We start from the raw sequence: 12209 nt of genomic DNA, 5'->3' as shown, positions 1-12209 counted from the left end.
TGCCACCTTCTTCAGATATCTTTTGATTCTGAAAAAATCTCTTAAGGCACTGAGAGCCAGAAAGCCATTACAAATATATCCAGGCTGTAGGATATGAGGGGATGCCAGCAATTTACTTTACAAAAATCAATCAAAAGCCAAAGAAAATACAAGTAACACAAAAAGGATGCAGCACAGAAATAATTGGAAATCAGAAACCAATATTTATTAAAGCAATGAAATACATATGTGAGTCACTGACCCTGAAGTACTGTAATCCAGTGCAGTAGCCTACAGTGTAATCATATTATACTGCTTTTTAAGGATCTTTAAGAGCAGCATTTAGAAAAATAAAGAAGATAGCATTTTCTAGGTACAGACAAGAACAGATACATTCAGGAAAGTAGCTCCTAGTTGCATTCTTCAAAATCGAATAATTCTACTTTCCTCATCTTTGTGCACAGGATATTTGTGCAGGCAGATCACAGGTCATTAAAAAGCATCATGAAGAAACCACAGCCAAGTATACCCAAGTGTGTACAGCAGATGTTACTGGGACTTGAATGTTATGATGTGAGAATAAGCTGCTGCTGTAGAAAGCTACTCATGTCTTAGATATGCTATGCAATGTGTACTTTCCTGAATATAATAGAAATGGCATGGCTTTGTCAAAAAAAATAAAAAAGAGATAAAGTCTGTCAATATGTGAAATAAAAGATCAGCTAAGAAATATTAGGAATGGAAGAAAATGAAAACAAAACAGAAAATCTAATTACACCAGTACATAAATCCATGGTGTCACTTGAACATTGTTCATAGTTCAGGTCAAACCATTTCAAAAAGATGAAGCAATAATGGAAGCAGAAAATATTCTTGCTACAAGAGATCAGAGGTATAGAAGTCCAAATAAGATCTTAAACTTGAAACAATGTGCTCAATATAAAATCATGAGTGACATGCAGATGCGAGTAGGGAACTATCCATTTTGTTATAAAAACTAAGGCAAGCAAACTGAATTGCCAAATATCAGTTTTAAAGAAAATGAGCAGGTTTTTTCACATGGTGCAAGGTAACTTTGTAAAACTTATTCCTACATGTTTTAAATATGAAACTAATCAAGAATTTGAATAAGAGAAAGAGCCTTTTACTGAAAGTGAATTCGCAGTTACTGCATTCTGTACTTTTAGCCCAGGATGGACTCATTTTGACACTCTTACCATATTTTTCCCTTCAGTTTTTGCTACTAATCACTTTCAGCCAATTTAGATGCAACTGGCTCTCCTTACCATACATACACTGACTATAAGATCTAAGTACTCTGAAACAGACTGAATTAAGATACAACAGAGAATGCATTTAGTTATTCGTATTTTAGGGTTGATTAAACTGAGAAAAACAAACGTCATAGGAACTTATCCCTAGAATCATAGGGAAAATGAACTGTGTAAGAAGCATAGGTGGGACCTCAGATGGTCACAAGCTTGACATAAAAATGCCCCTAAATAAGCACAAGAAAAGACAGCAGTCTTCTAATCTTTAAAGCCTGCAACAGAACATAAAAATATATACTACTATGATCATGATATTCAAAAATAGAGACAATTCCGATTTGCAGTGACATGAACTTTCCTTCAGAATATGCTCTATCAGAAAACACAATACTGTGTAACATTTTTTCTCATTTGTGTATTCACAGATACCAATTGACTCAAAAAATTACTCTGACTGTAGTATTTGCATGTTTCTAAACCAGGGATAGCTACATGAACAAGAAGAGGAAGCAGAAACTAATTTTACATGACTATTGTTGCTAGGGAGAGTACTCCACTGGGATCATTCACTAAGCTTGTTTGTTTGTCTCACTCTGCCTGGGATTTTTAAGGCAACAACTCAGTGACATAGTGGAAACTCAGAGTAATTCGGGTTTTTCCATTTGTTTTTCCATCATCTCCAATTCTGTATCTGTGGAATTTCAAAACAATAGGTCAAATCCGCAGAGGACAGAAAGTTGTTTTGAGTTTTTTGAAACACATGGAGCTACAGCAATTGGACAGCCCCAGGTTGGTAGCCTGTTAGTGCCTACAGAGAACTGAAATAATCCCAGGGAACTCAGAACCAGTCAATTACCTGATTTAGGATTGGATCTGATTCCTGCTAGTTTATTCTCAGATTTATGGCTGATTTGAAGAAAATTAGAATCAGTTCCAATAAGTATTAATAATTTATCTTCTTCCTGATTTTCTTACTTTTAACGTTTTAGATTCTGCTTTTGATCCTTTTTTCTCCTCTTTTCTTTTTTTTTTTTTTTTAGCATTCCTTTCTGTCTTGCATCCAGTTATACAATTAAAAGTAGTTAAATGTTATCAAAACATGATGTGGGAAACTGTATAAAACAACGTACCTATTTACAACCTGGATATGTTAGCCTGACAATTGACAAGTCCTAGAGTGTGTGACTACGTACTATTATGATTATTTTGCCATTTGACAGGACCTCCAAGTCCAACACAGGTATGAGGAACATGATTGTTATGCTGTTGGTATTACTCAAAAGGAGGTTTTGCAGATTATCTGACAGTTCTCAGTGCTTCAGAATCCAGAATGTTTCATGATTTTCTTGTTTGGTGCTTATTTTTTAATTTCACTGATTTCTCTGTATACTTGAGTTGTAACTTGTATTGCAAAATGGCATTGTAGAGTTATATGTGGGGACAGAAAATGATCAAGTAACACAGACAGAGAGAATACAGTTAATTGAAAAAGCATGATCCAAACAACCTTGTGTGATGCTGAGCTCCTTCATTCCAGGTAAAAGCCTGATTTCTTGAAGCATTTTCTGCTTTTGTCAGAGTATCTCAGAAAGATGCACTCCCTCATAGGTGCAAATGGTTTAAAGTGTGCTCTGCTTGATCTGTTTCTTAAATTCAGGGTCTCTCCCTGACTTTCTTCAGGCTTTTTTTCAGTTAAATGTAGTTTGGTTGGCCACCCTTCATATTGCCATTAAATTTCAGTACTAATATTATATGCTGTGACATCTTCGATAAGACATATAAAAGTCTAACTTTTACGGGCTTTCTTATTATTAAATGAACCAATGAGACCTATACACTTAAAATAAGCTGAGATGAGATGAGGTGAGATGCATGAAATAAATTTTACAAAATACTGTAATTTATGGATCTGATCATTGTATCAAAGTATCCCAGAAACTTCTGGAATCTTTTTTATCTTTTTCAAATCAAGTGTTGATTTAACAGTTGTTGATACGCATACAGAATTTGCATATATCAAGGTGGTTTTCATCCTACAAAATGCCTTCCTATTTGATTCAGACCCTGAAAGTTTCTCTGAACCCCTCAGTAGAAGATTATAGCTGGACTACAGATATTTTCTTAATGACTTTATATTTAGTCTAAATAAGTCTTTCTTTAAAAAAAAAAAATTATATTCACTGTCTAATTCTATCTGAAGAAAATCACAGAAAATAGGTCATTTTCATCTTGTCCCTAGACCAGTGTCATAATCCCATTTATTTTTTTGCAATACAAAATGTTTTGTTTGTGATGTTCTTCTGGAGCCAGAACAGCATTAATATGTCAAACACAGAGTTTTTTTCAAGGATCAAAGAATCAATTTGAATGGCTTCAGTGGGTAAAGGGCCCTCAGCTAATGGAGAGGTCTCTGTGTCAGTGAAGACTGCAGATGTTCTGACATAAAGATGTATGATGACTCCATTCATGTTACTATGCCTCCATTATAAAATATTTTTTGGGTTCTTTTATTGCATTCTACAGCAGTGTGATAATTCAGGTATTTCCTGCTAGAAACTGGCAAAAAAAAGAGATGGATTCTTGTTCTCAGTATTGACATAAGTAGATACCAGAGAAGAAATGTAGTGAACTTTTAAACAAATGTAAATATATCAGTTGTAAGTAAAAGCCAACCAGCATATTTAACTGGTAATATAACAAGCATCTCCTGCATAATTGGGACAGAGGCCAAGAAGACAAAATAATCTGAACTAATTACTAAACAACAGATAAATAGGAGGTGTTATCTAACGGCTGTCAGACACCCCATATAACATGGCATTTCCTATGCTTCAGTGTCATGGTTTAGCCCCAGTCAGCAACCAAGACCCACACGGCTGCTCACTCACTCCCCCCTGGTGGGATGCGGGAGAGAGAATCGTAAGAGTAAAAGTGAGGAAACCCCTGGGTTGAGATAAAAAGAGTTTAACAGGTAAAGCAAAAGCTGTGCATGGAAGCAAAGCAAAACAAGGAATTCATTTACTCCTTCCCATGGGCAGGCAGGTGCTCAGCCATCTCCAGGAAAGCAGGGCTCCATCATGTGTAACGGTTACTTGGGAAGACAAACGCCATCACTCCAAACGTCCCCCCTTCCTGCTTCTTCCCCCAGCTTTATATACTGAGCATGATGTCATATGGTATGGGATATCCCTTGGGTCAGTTGGGGTCAGCTGTCCTGGCTGTGTCCCCTCCCAGCTTCTTGTGCACCTGTCAGAGCACGGGGAGCTGAAAAAGTCCTTGACCAGTGTAAGTGCTACTTAGCAACAACTAAAACATCTCCATATTACCAATGCTTTTTTAAACACAAATCCAAAACATAGCCCCATACTAGCTACTACGAAGAAATTTAACTCTATCCCAGCTGAAACTGGGACATTCAGTCTCAAACACCTTGTCCCTTACTAATGAAGAAAAAAGTAGATTTTTCCCTTTGATTTTCAGACTCTAAGCCCATAGCAGTAATAGCAGTGAAAAGAAAGCACCATACAAAGGAAGAAAAGAGGAAAAGACAAAGGATAAAAAGATACATCTATGTTTTTAATAAGGGTCATTGGTATTTTAAAGGTATATAAGAAAAATCCTAAACCCGAGATTCTGGGACAGATTTGTTAATGTGTCCTCTGTTAAACAAGTTGAGAGCTGCTACTGACTGTTTCCTTTCCTAGCCCTTAAGGTCTCCTCTGGTTGAATACTTTTAATTTAGGAAATGGCAAATATGTTTTATCCAGATTATTTCCTGATGAAATAATTTTATGCTTTTGGTGTTTTGTAACATTTACCTCACTTTGGTAGGCCACAGAGCCTTTGGGTACAGACACACACTGTCATGTTCCTGTTGTACTCTGTGGTACAGACATTGTAGCAACCATGAGTAACAACTGCTATGTGACATATGGAAAATTATGGGGGTGAAGAAGCTGAAAGCTTCAAAGGTAAGGGGATTCTTTATGTGGTCTTTCCGTACTACATAATGCAGCAGGGTAAAGCAAAAGAAGAAATGGTCAAAAGCAGAAGCACAAAGCTACAATATCTAAATTAGTTAATTTTGCATTTGCATGGCTTTCTTCTGCTGTGTCATTTCTCTGATTATTTATAATTTTTGTTTTGCATGTAGTAAAAGAAGCATAGTTACAGCATTGTGGTCTTTCATCCAACTGCCATTAAATACAATTTAACAATAATTTATAAATCCAGTAGGTGAAGATCTCCTTTGTATGAGGAATACCATTGTTATGCTGTTGGTATTACTCAAAAGGAGGTTTTTGCAGATTCTCTAGCAATTCTCAATGCTTCAGAAATATTTATGATTTCAATTTTGTATGTTGGAGAGAAGAAGAAAGTCTTTCCTAGCTGATTGAAAAAATGAATCAAATTTAAGCAAATCAGGATTATCAGCCTCATTATAATGTTAATTTCAAAGTCAGAATAATTCTAATATTTTAATTTCTGAGACATTTTTGCTTAGAAACAACCTCTTCCCCTACCAGACTATGATGAAGGCTAATCTTCTTTGAAGATATGTCTGAATTATTTTTATTTTTTTCCCTAGTTTATAGCAGGAAGATTTACAGGGTGGATGAGGAGGATGTTAATATATATCAGTGTCTGCAGCAGCAAGAAATTCTTATCAATGGAGAAAGCAGCATTTTGAAGAAACTGTTCAGCTTCTTATTTGTACAACACATTAAAAATAATTTTGGGGAAGGACATAGCATACTATTTCTTTTTTTCTTTTTAATATTCTAAATAAACTTCATATGGGGATTTTGGTTTGTTTAGTTTTGGGGGGTTTTGTGCTGTTCTTTTTTTTCCTTGAGCAGGTAGACAATATTCTGGGGTTTAATAGTTGTTTCCATTGCTAAGAGAAATTACTGATGGAGCTTAGTTATTTTGGGTTCAGTCCTGTTGATTTTCATGAGCAAGTCAAGTGGCCTTATCAAGCCAGAGGAAACAATTTGCTTGTTCTGTTTTCTAACCAGCCTTTTCAGTTAGTACAACAATGTATCCACAGTTGTTTTGACCCCCATGAATCTTCCATTTCTTCTGATTCCCTGTTCCCACATATTTTATAATACTCCAGGGAATTTATTCTGAATTGTTCTCGGATGTTTTATTGAACTCCATTTTGGGATGGTGACTTCAATTTTTTTCAGCCACTGTCCACCTCTATGTTGTTTTAAATGCTTCCTCCATTTAACCAGCTGACAAGTGGATCCACTGATATTGGTGAGATAAGTCATTGCCCATTTAACAAAGGCAAGAGAACAGGGAGCTTTCAGCTTTCTCCAGCATTACCATTGTCAGATTCTACTACTATAAAAAGTAACATGTAGGCACTGAGGATATGCACATTAATACTGCTCAAGGAGGTACAGCATGCATGCTTGTCAGGACAGAAGGATAGAGCCTTGGGCTCCTTCCTTGTCATTGACATGCAGGGTGGGTGTCTTGCAGTTGTATATGGGGAACTATCCTTCTTCAGTGAAACAAGGTAGAAACATAACTGAAATGTGGGCAGAAGAGAAGAAGGATTATTTACTGTATTCTAACATTTTGACATGAACAAGCATATCTGCCTTTTGGGTTTTTGTATCTAAGAAGTCTGGAAGGATCTTTCTCTTTGCTCTAGGTACAACTAGTTGCATAAAATATTAATGTGATTATTTCAAGAGTGAAAAACAATTAATATTGGTAAACAACATATGCTGGTGGACCAATATCTCGTATTTGAAAAGCAATATTTTAAGTTGATAATGTACTGTACTATCTTCATAGCCAGAAGTTATCCTGCAAATGAGTGAATGACCCACAACTTATGCTCTAAAACACAGTTACAGATAGAAATCCTGAGTGTCCAGAGCTCAGGGCTGTTTCTTTCTGGAGTCTGAGATGGTGTATCTATGCTGTTTTGTACTGGGTGTCCATGCTAATGTTTTGGCAGTGGGGAACTTCAGGTGTGGCCTCTGTGAGAAGATGCCAGGGGATGCCCATGCAGGATGCATCTGGTTCCAGCCGGTTCCAGCGATCCCTGCAACAGATCCACCACAGGATAAAGCTGAGCCATTAATTAAAAAAGAAAAACAACATAGGGCAAAACACTGCACAGCAATGTGAGAGATAAGAATGAGGGGAAAAAAGTATGACAAACAGCCCTGCAGACACCAAGGTCAGAGCAGTAGGAGGGCTGGAGATGCTCCAGGTGCCAGAGCAGAGATTCCCCTGCAGCTTGTGGAGGATACCATGGTGGAGCAGGAATCTCCCTGAAGACCATAAAGAGGACCACACCAAAGCAGGTGAGTGTTTCATGAAAGAAACTGCAGCTCATGGAGAGGTCATGTTGGAGCAGGTTGTCCTGACAGGAACTGTGGCTGGTGAGGAGCCCATGCTGGATCAGGTGTACCATGAAGGACTGCAGCCTGTGGAGAGGACCCAGGCAGGAGAATTTCTTGAAGGATGACAGCCCATGGGAAGGATCCACATCGGAGCAGGGGAAAAGTGTGAGGAGAAAGGAGTGTCAGAAAGAAACTGTCATGGACTAACTGCAACCCCCTGCTCCCCATCCCCATTGCAGTGTTCAGGGTGTGGGGAGATGGAGGAGTCAGGAATGAAGGAGTGAAGTTGAGACTGGAAAAAGGGGGGAGTGGGAGGAAAATGTTTTATTTTTTGCCTTTATTTCTCAATATCCAAATCTATTTTAATTAACAATTATTTAAATTAATTTTCCCCAAGTCAAGTCTAGTTTGCCCTTGACTGGAATTGACAAGTGATCTCACTGTCTTTATCTTTACTCATCAGCTTTTCCATTTTATTTTCTCCGTCATTCCTGTCAAGTAGGGGGGTAAGGGAGAAGCTGGATGGGAATCTGGCAGCCAGACAAGGTCAACCCACCTTTCTGAAGGCTAAATATCTAAGGCCTTGGTAGTCAGTCTAGTCTTCATTTTGTAATCAGTGGATAAAAGTAGGCACCTTTAGAAGGAAATGCATCTGACCTGTCTAAGGACGAGCTGAAGTGCATGTTTCCTTGATTAGAAAGAGACACGGGAGTGACTAGCTCAGGCTTAGATGTCAAGCTTTTAGACATCTAGATTTCTATCCTTGTTTCATCCTTTTAAGTTCTGGATACCAACTTTGGTGTGCTGTCAGAGAATATAAAGTCTTTAGTCTTTAGACTTTACTAGCTTTTTTTCCTGTAATAATAATTAGCAAAAAAATAGTTACTTTTCTTTCTTCTGCAATTCATCTTCACACATATTTTTTCCTTACTTTCCTTTTAGGCCAGAAGAAACAAGGATCAAAATGTCAGTCAAAGAGGTTTGGAAAAGTATTTATAAAATGCTAAGAATTATTTTGTGCTATATATCTCTTTTGTCTGTATGGTCATTACTACACTTTCCTTACTGATCCTAATAACACCATCCTTTCCATCAGGATCCAAAGGAAAAAAGTATTTTTGAACCCACTCTTAGAACAGGGGATTGTTTTATTCTTTTGGCTGTTTATCAACACTGTTATCATATAATAATTGACCGGTGACAATAATTTAATTTCTCAATTGTGTCTAAAGTAATCTATAAATTATATTACTGAGCCTTACTTAATGTATCTGACATACTTTGCATTTTTACTGGCTGGCCATACAGCATCTCCTTGAGATTTGGGTTGCCAGAAATGTAACAAAGAACAAGAATGGCTTCCTGCCAATCAAATTAGAGAACACTGAAAAGGTCAGAGTTACACAGTATATTACTGTTTTTCAGAGATTGTACTGGGTATTAAAATTCTCTGATGTCTCATTTCACTGACAAAGATTGCAGTGAGAACAGGAAACAGCACAGGATGGCTCAGCCTTTGTGACCACAATTTTTATGAGGATAAGAAATTGAATAAAATAACCACCAAACCAACTCATTCTCATTATATCTAGACTTCTAATACATGGGGCTCTCCAGTTAGGAAAATCGAAAGAAAAATTCCTTAGATCAGAACTGTCCAGGCAGCTCTGAGTTTGAGACAGAATACAGTAATTCTGTCTCAGGAGTAGAATGTGAAATGAATTATGAGATAAAATGAACAGATGTAAATGGTAGCTAAATTGCATCAGACAGTTTCCTGCTGTAATTTACTGTATGCTCTGCAATATTCAAAGTAGCTGTTCTAGCTACCACTTCAGGGTAAAGTGAAATCAAAGCTCAAAACCCTTTCCACAGCGGATTCCTGGATGAATAGCAAAGTAGCACCTATCAGGAAAGCTGGCATTCCTGGACTCAGCAACCCTTGGTGAAATAAATCAAGCTCATTACTATTTTACCATTTGGAGCTTGATCCAAATGTCTTGTAGCTTGTGTCTCAATTATTGCAGACAAGTAGTACCACATCTTGACGTTCTAACTCCAGGGTGGTATTTTTACCTCTTTTCCTTACAGAAAATAGTTATGGGTAAGTTGTTTTTAATGTCTTTGTGTCATATGTTATGACATTATATGCCTATGTTATGAGACAGTTTGTCTCCACCATCTCTTTCTCATCTCAGGTAAGTGGGAGTAACTAAGAACAATAGAGGTTTAGGTTGTCTTTCCTCACAGCCATCTCTTTCCATAGTAAAAAATTGCTTAGCTGGTGCATTTAGTCTAGGGTTAAGATATAACCATAATAGTAAAAAAAGGAAAAGATGGAGAGAAAAAAATAAAGAACAGTAAGATAAAAGATTAGGATAAATGCTAACCAGAAAGTCCTAGCGGAGGGTATGAACTCTGAGGAGTTAAATATCACAACTGACTTTCCTTGCAGAAAGTAATTCTTCAGAGTAGATGCCCTGTATAAGAAAACATGTTTTTAAAAGGAAGTAAAATTATATCGAAGCTTTTATGAAACTTAATTATTTGTTTACTTTCATTGTTATAATGTAAGTCCTGCAGAAATTCAATTCTACAATAATATCCTTGATCTGGTGTCTCACTCTATTGTGAATACATTTTAGTAGTATCTTCATGTAAGCAAAAATTTACCAAACATAGGTACCAGCATAGGATTGTCCCTAGATCCACCACAGTGTAATCAATGCAATAATACAACATAGGCAAACACACTTATATCTAAAGCTCTATGGCGGGCACTAGGAACCTAGGTCCAATTTCTATTTTTTCTTCTTGAAATTTCATGCATTTTTGTGAAATTCAGTTTCTAAGTGGAGGATGCAATGGTTTTGCTAGCTTTTACTGGTACTGCTGTGGTAAGCGTATTCATGGTTTTTAGTCCCACAGCTGTCACTGTGATAGCAGACATGGATTTGCCTATTTGGATTTGAAGCTGTTGAAAACTGCCGTGAAAGTCTGTACTACTTCCTGTAATATGCACATTAATGGTAGGGTCTGGGCTTTCTTTACTGTCCCTAATAATTTGATAGGAAATACCGCATCTTAAAATATTAAATAAAAATACAGTTCTCCCTCCTGATGCCCCCTAAATGTATGCCCTTCAAACCATTGGACACTGAACCAGAACTGATACTTTCAGAAGGATATATAAAAAATAACCATTTTCAGGGAAGAAAATCACAGTATTTTGCTTATACTTTTGGAACAGATTTTATTAAATTAATGTAAAGTTTTGTGCAATATATTAGAGAATTCAGACCAGATCCTTTAAGTTCATTACTTCAATAAACAGTGATTACATTTTAAACTAAACTGATAAGTTCTAACAAGTTGCAAATTTTATAATCTGTTTTCACTATGCTAACATTCATTGCCTTTAAAGCTGACATTACTCCCATCTCTGACTTAGAGTAATTTTAAAATTAATTTATTCCACTACAGCTAAATTTTCCAATGTTTATTGCAGAAAGATTAATGGCAATAAATAGGCAAAACATTGGCCACACAGAGTACTTTCTACTGAAAAATATTATTTCTTAAACTTTTCTGTTTCATTAATTCCCTCCCTCTCTGTTCTAGAAAAATTATTGCAACATACTGAAATTACTGAGGCATCCATATATTTCTTTTTTAGATCAGCTTAGGAAGGGAAAGTATCATGTTCATTAAATGTAAAAACAGTGATCTGTATTAGATAATTGTTGCTGTACGCTTCTATGGGAGAACTTATCTTGGGCCGCATACCTCCGGGACACAGGGCTCTACCCACCCTGGGGACAGTGATGCACAGACATCAATATGATGGATACAAAATGTCCGTTTATTTAGCTGCATCACACGCTTATATAGCTCTTGCGCTTCCTGTTCCTGCCACTCCTATGGGGAGGAGTCTATCTTTCCGTCACATCCCGTGATCTTCCGGTCGCCGATCCCTGTCTATTCCCCTACAGATAATATTTTTCTCTAAAAAGTTTTTAGTTGTAAAAAGGAGATACAAAGCAAACTAAATATTCTCTTACGTGACTCCTTCTCTAAACCATGAACAAAGCTTGTGCCACTATGTTCATTAAGTATGAATTCTGAGCATGTAAGGGAAGGTGTTGTATACAACGGTTGCAAAAATATACATCATTAAAATGGGACCTAATCCCACCTACCAAGCAGGGGACTGTTTGCGGTAGGATTTGATGACAGTGAAAACAACAGTCTGGTGTATGCATGTGACCCAAACTATTCATTATAATGGTGCATGTTTGGATTCTTTTAGTCCTCAGCCAGGGAACCAAAGTTTTGGATACCAGATCTGGTAGTTATCCACCATCTGTAGCTGACCTGATGGCTCCTAGTGAGGTTTTCATATGAATTGTCTCTGTAGATCACAATAAAGCATGAGGGCACATGCCAGTGCATGACAGATTAAAAGAAAAGGGTGGGAGAACAAGGTTTCAGTGGTATGCTGAACGTAACTGATCACTTCCCCAAAATAATTTGTGTTTCTTCACCTGGCTGTAGATAGGAGGTATTAATATATTTTATCCTCTTTCAT

This window comes from Phalacrocorax carbo, chromosome 2 (genome assembly GCF_963921805.1).
Source record: "Phalacrocorax carbo chromosome 2, bPhaCar2.1, whole genome shotgun sequence".
Taxonomy (NCBI): domain Eukaryota; kingdom Metazoa; phylum Chordata; class Aves; order Suliformes; family Phalacrocoracidae; genus Phalacrocorax; species Phalacrocorax carbo.
Note: the sequence above shows the minus strand (reverse complement) of the source record.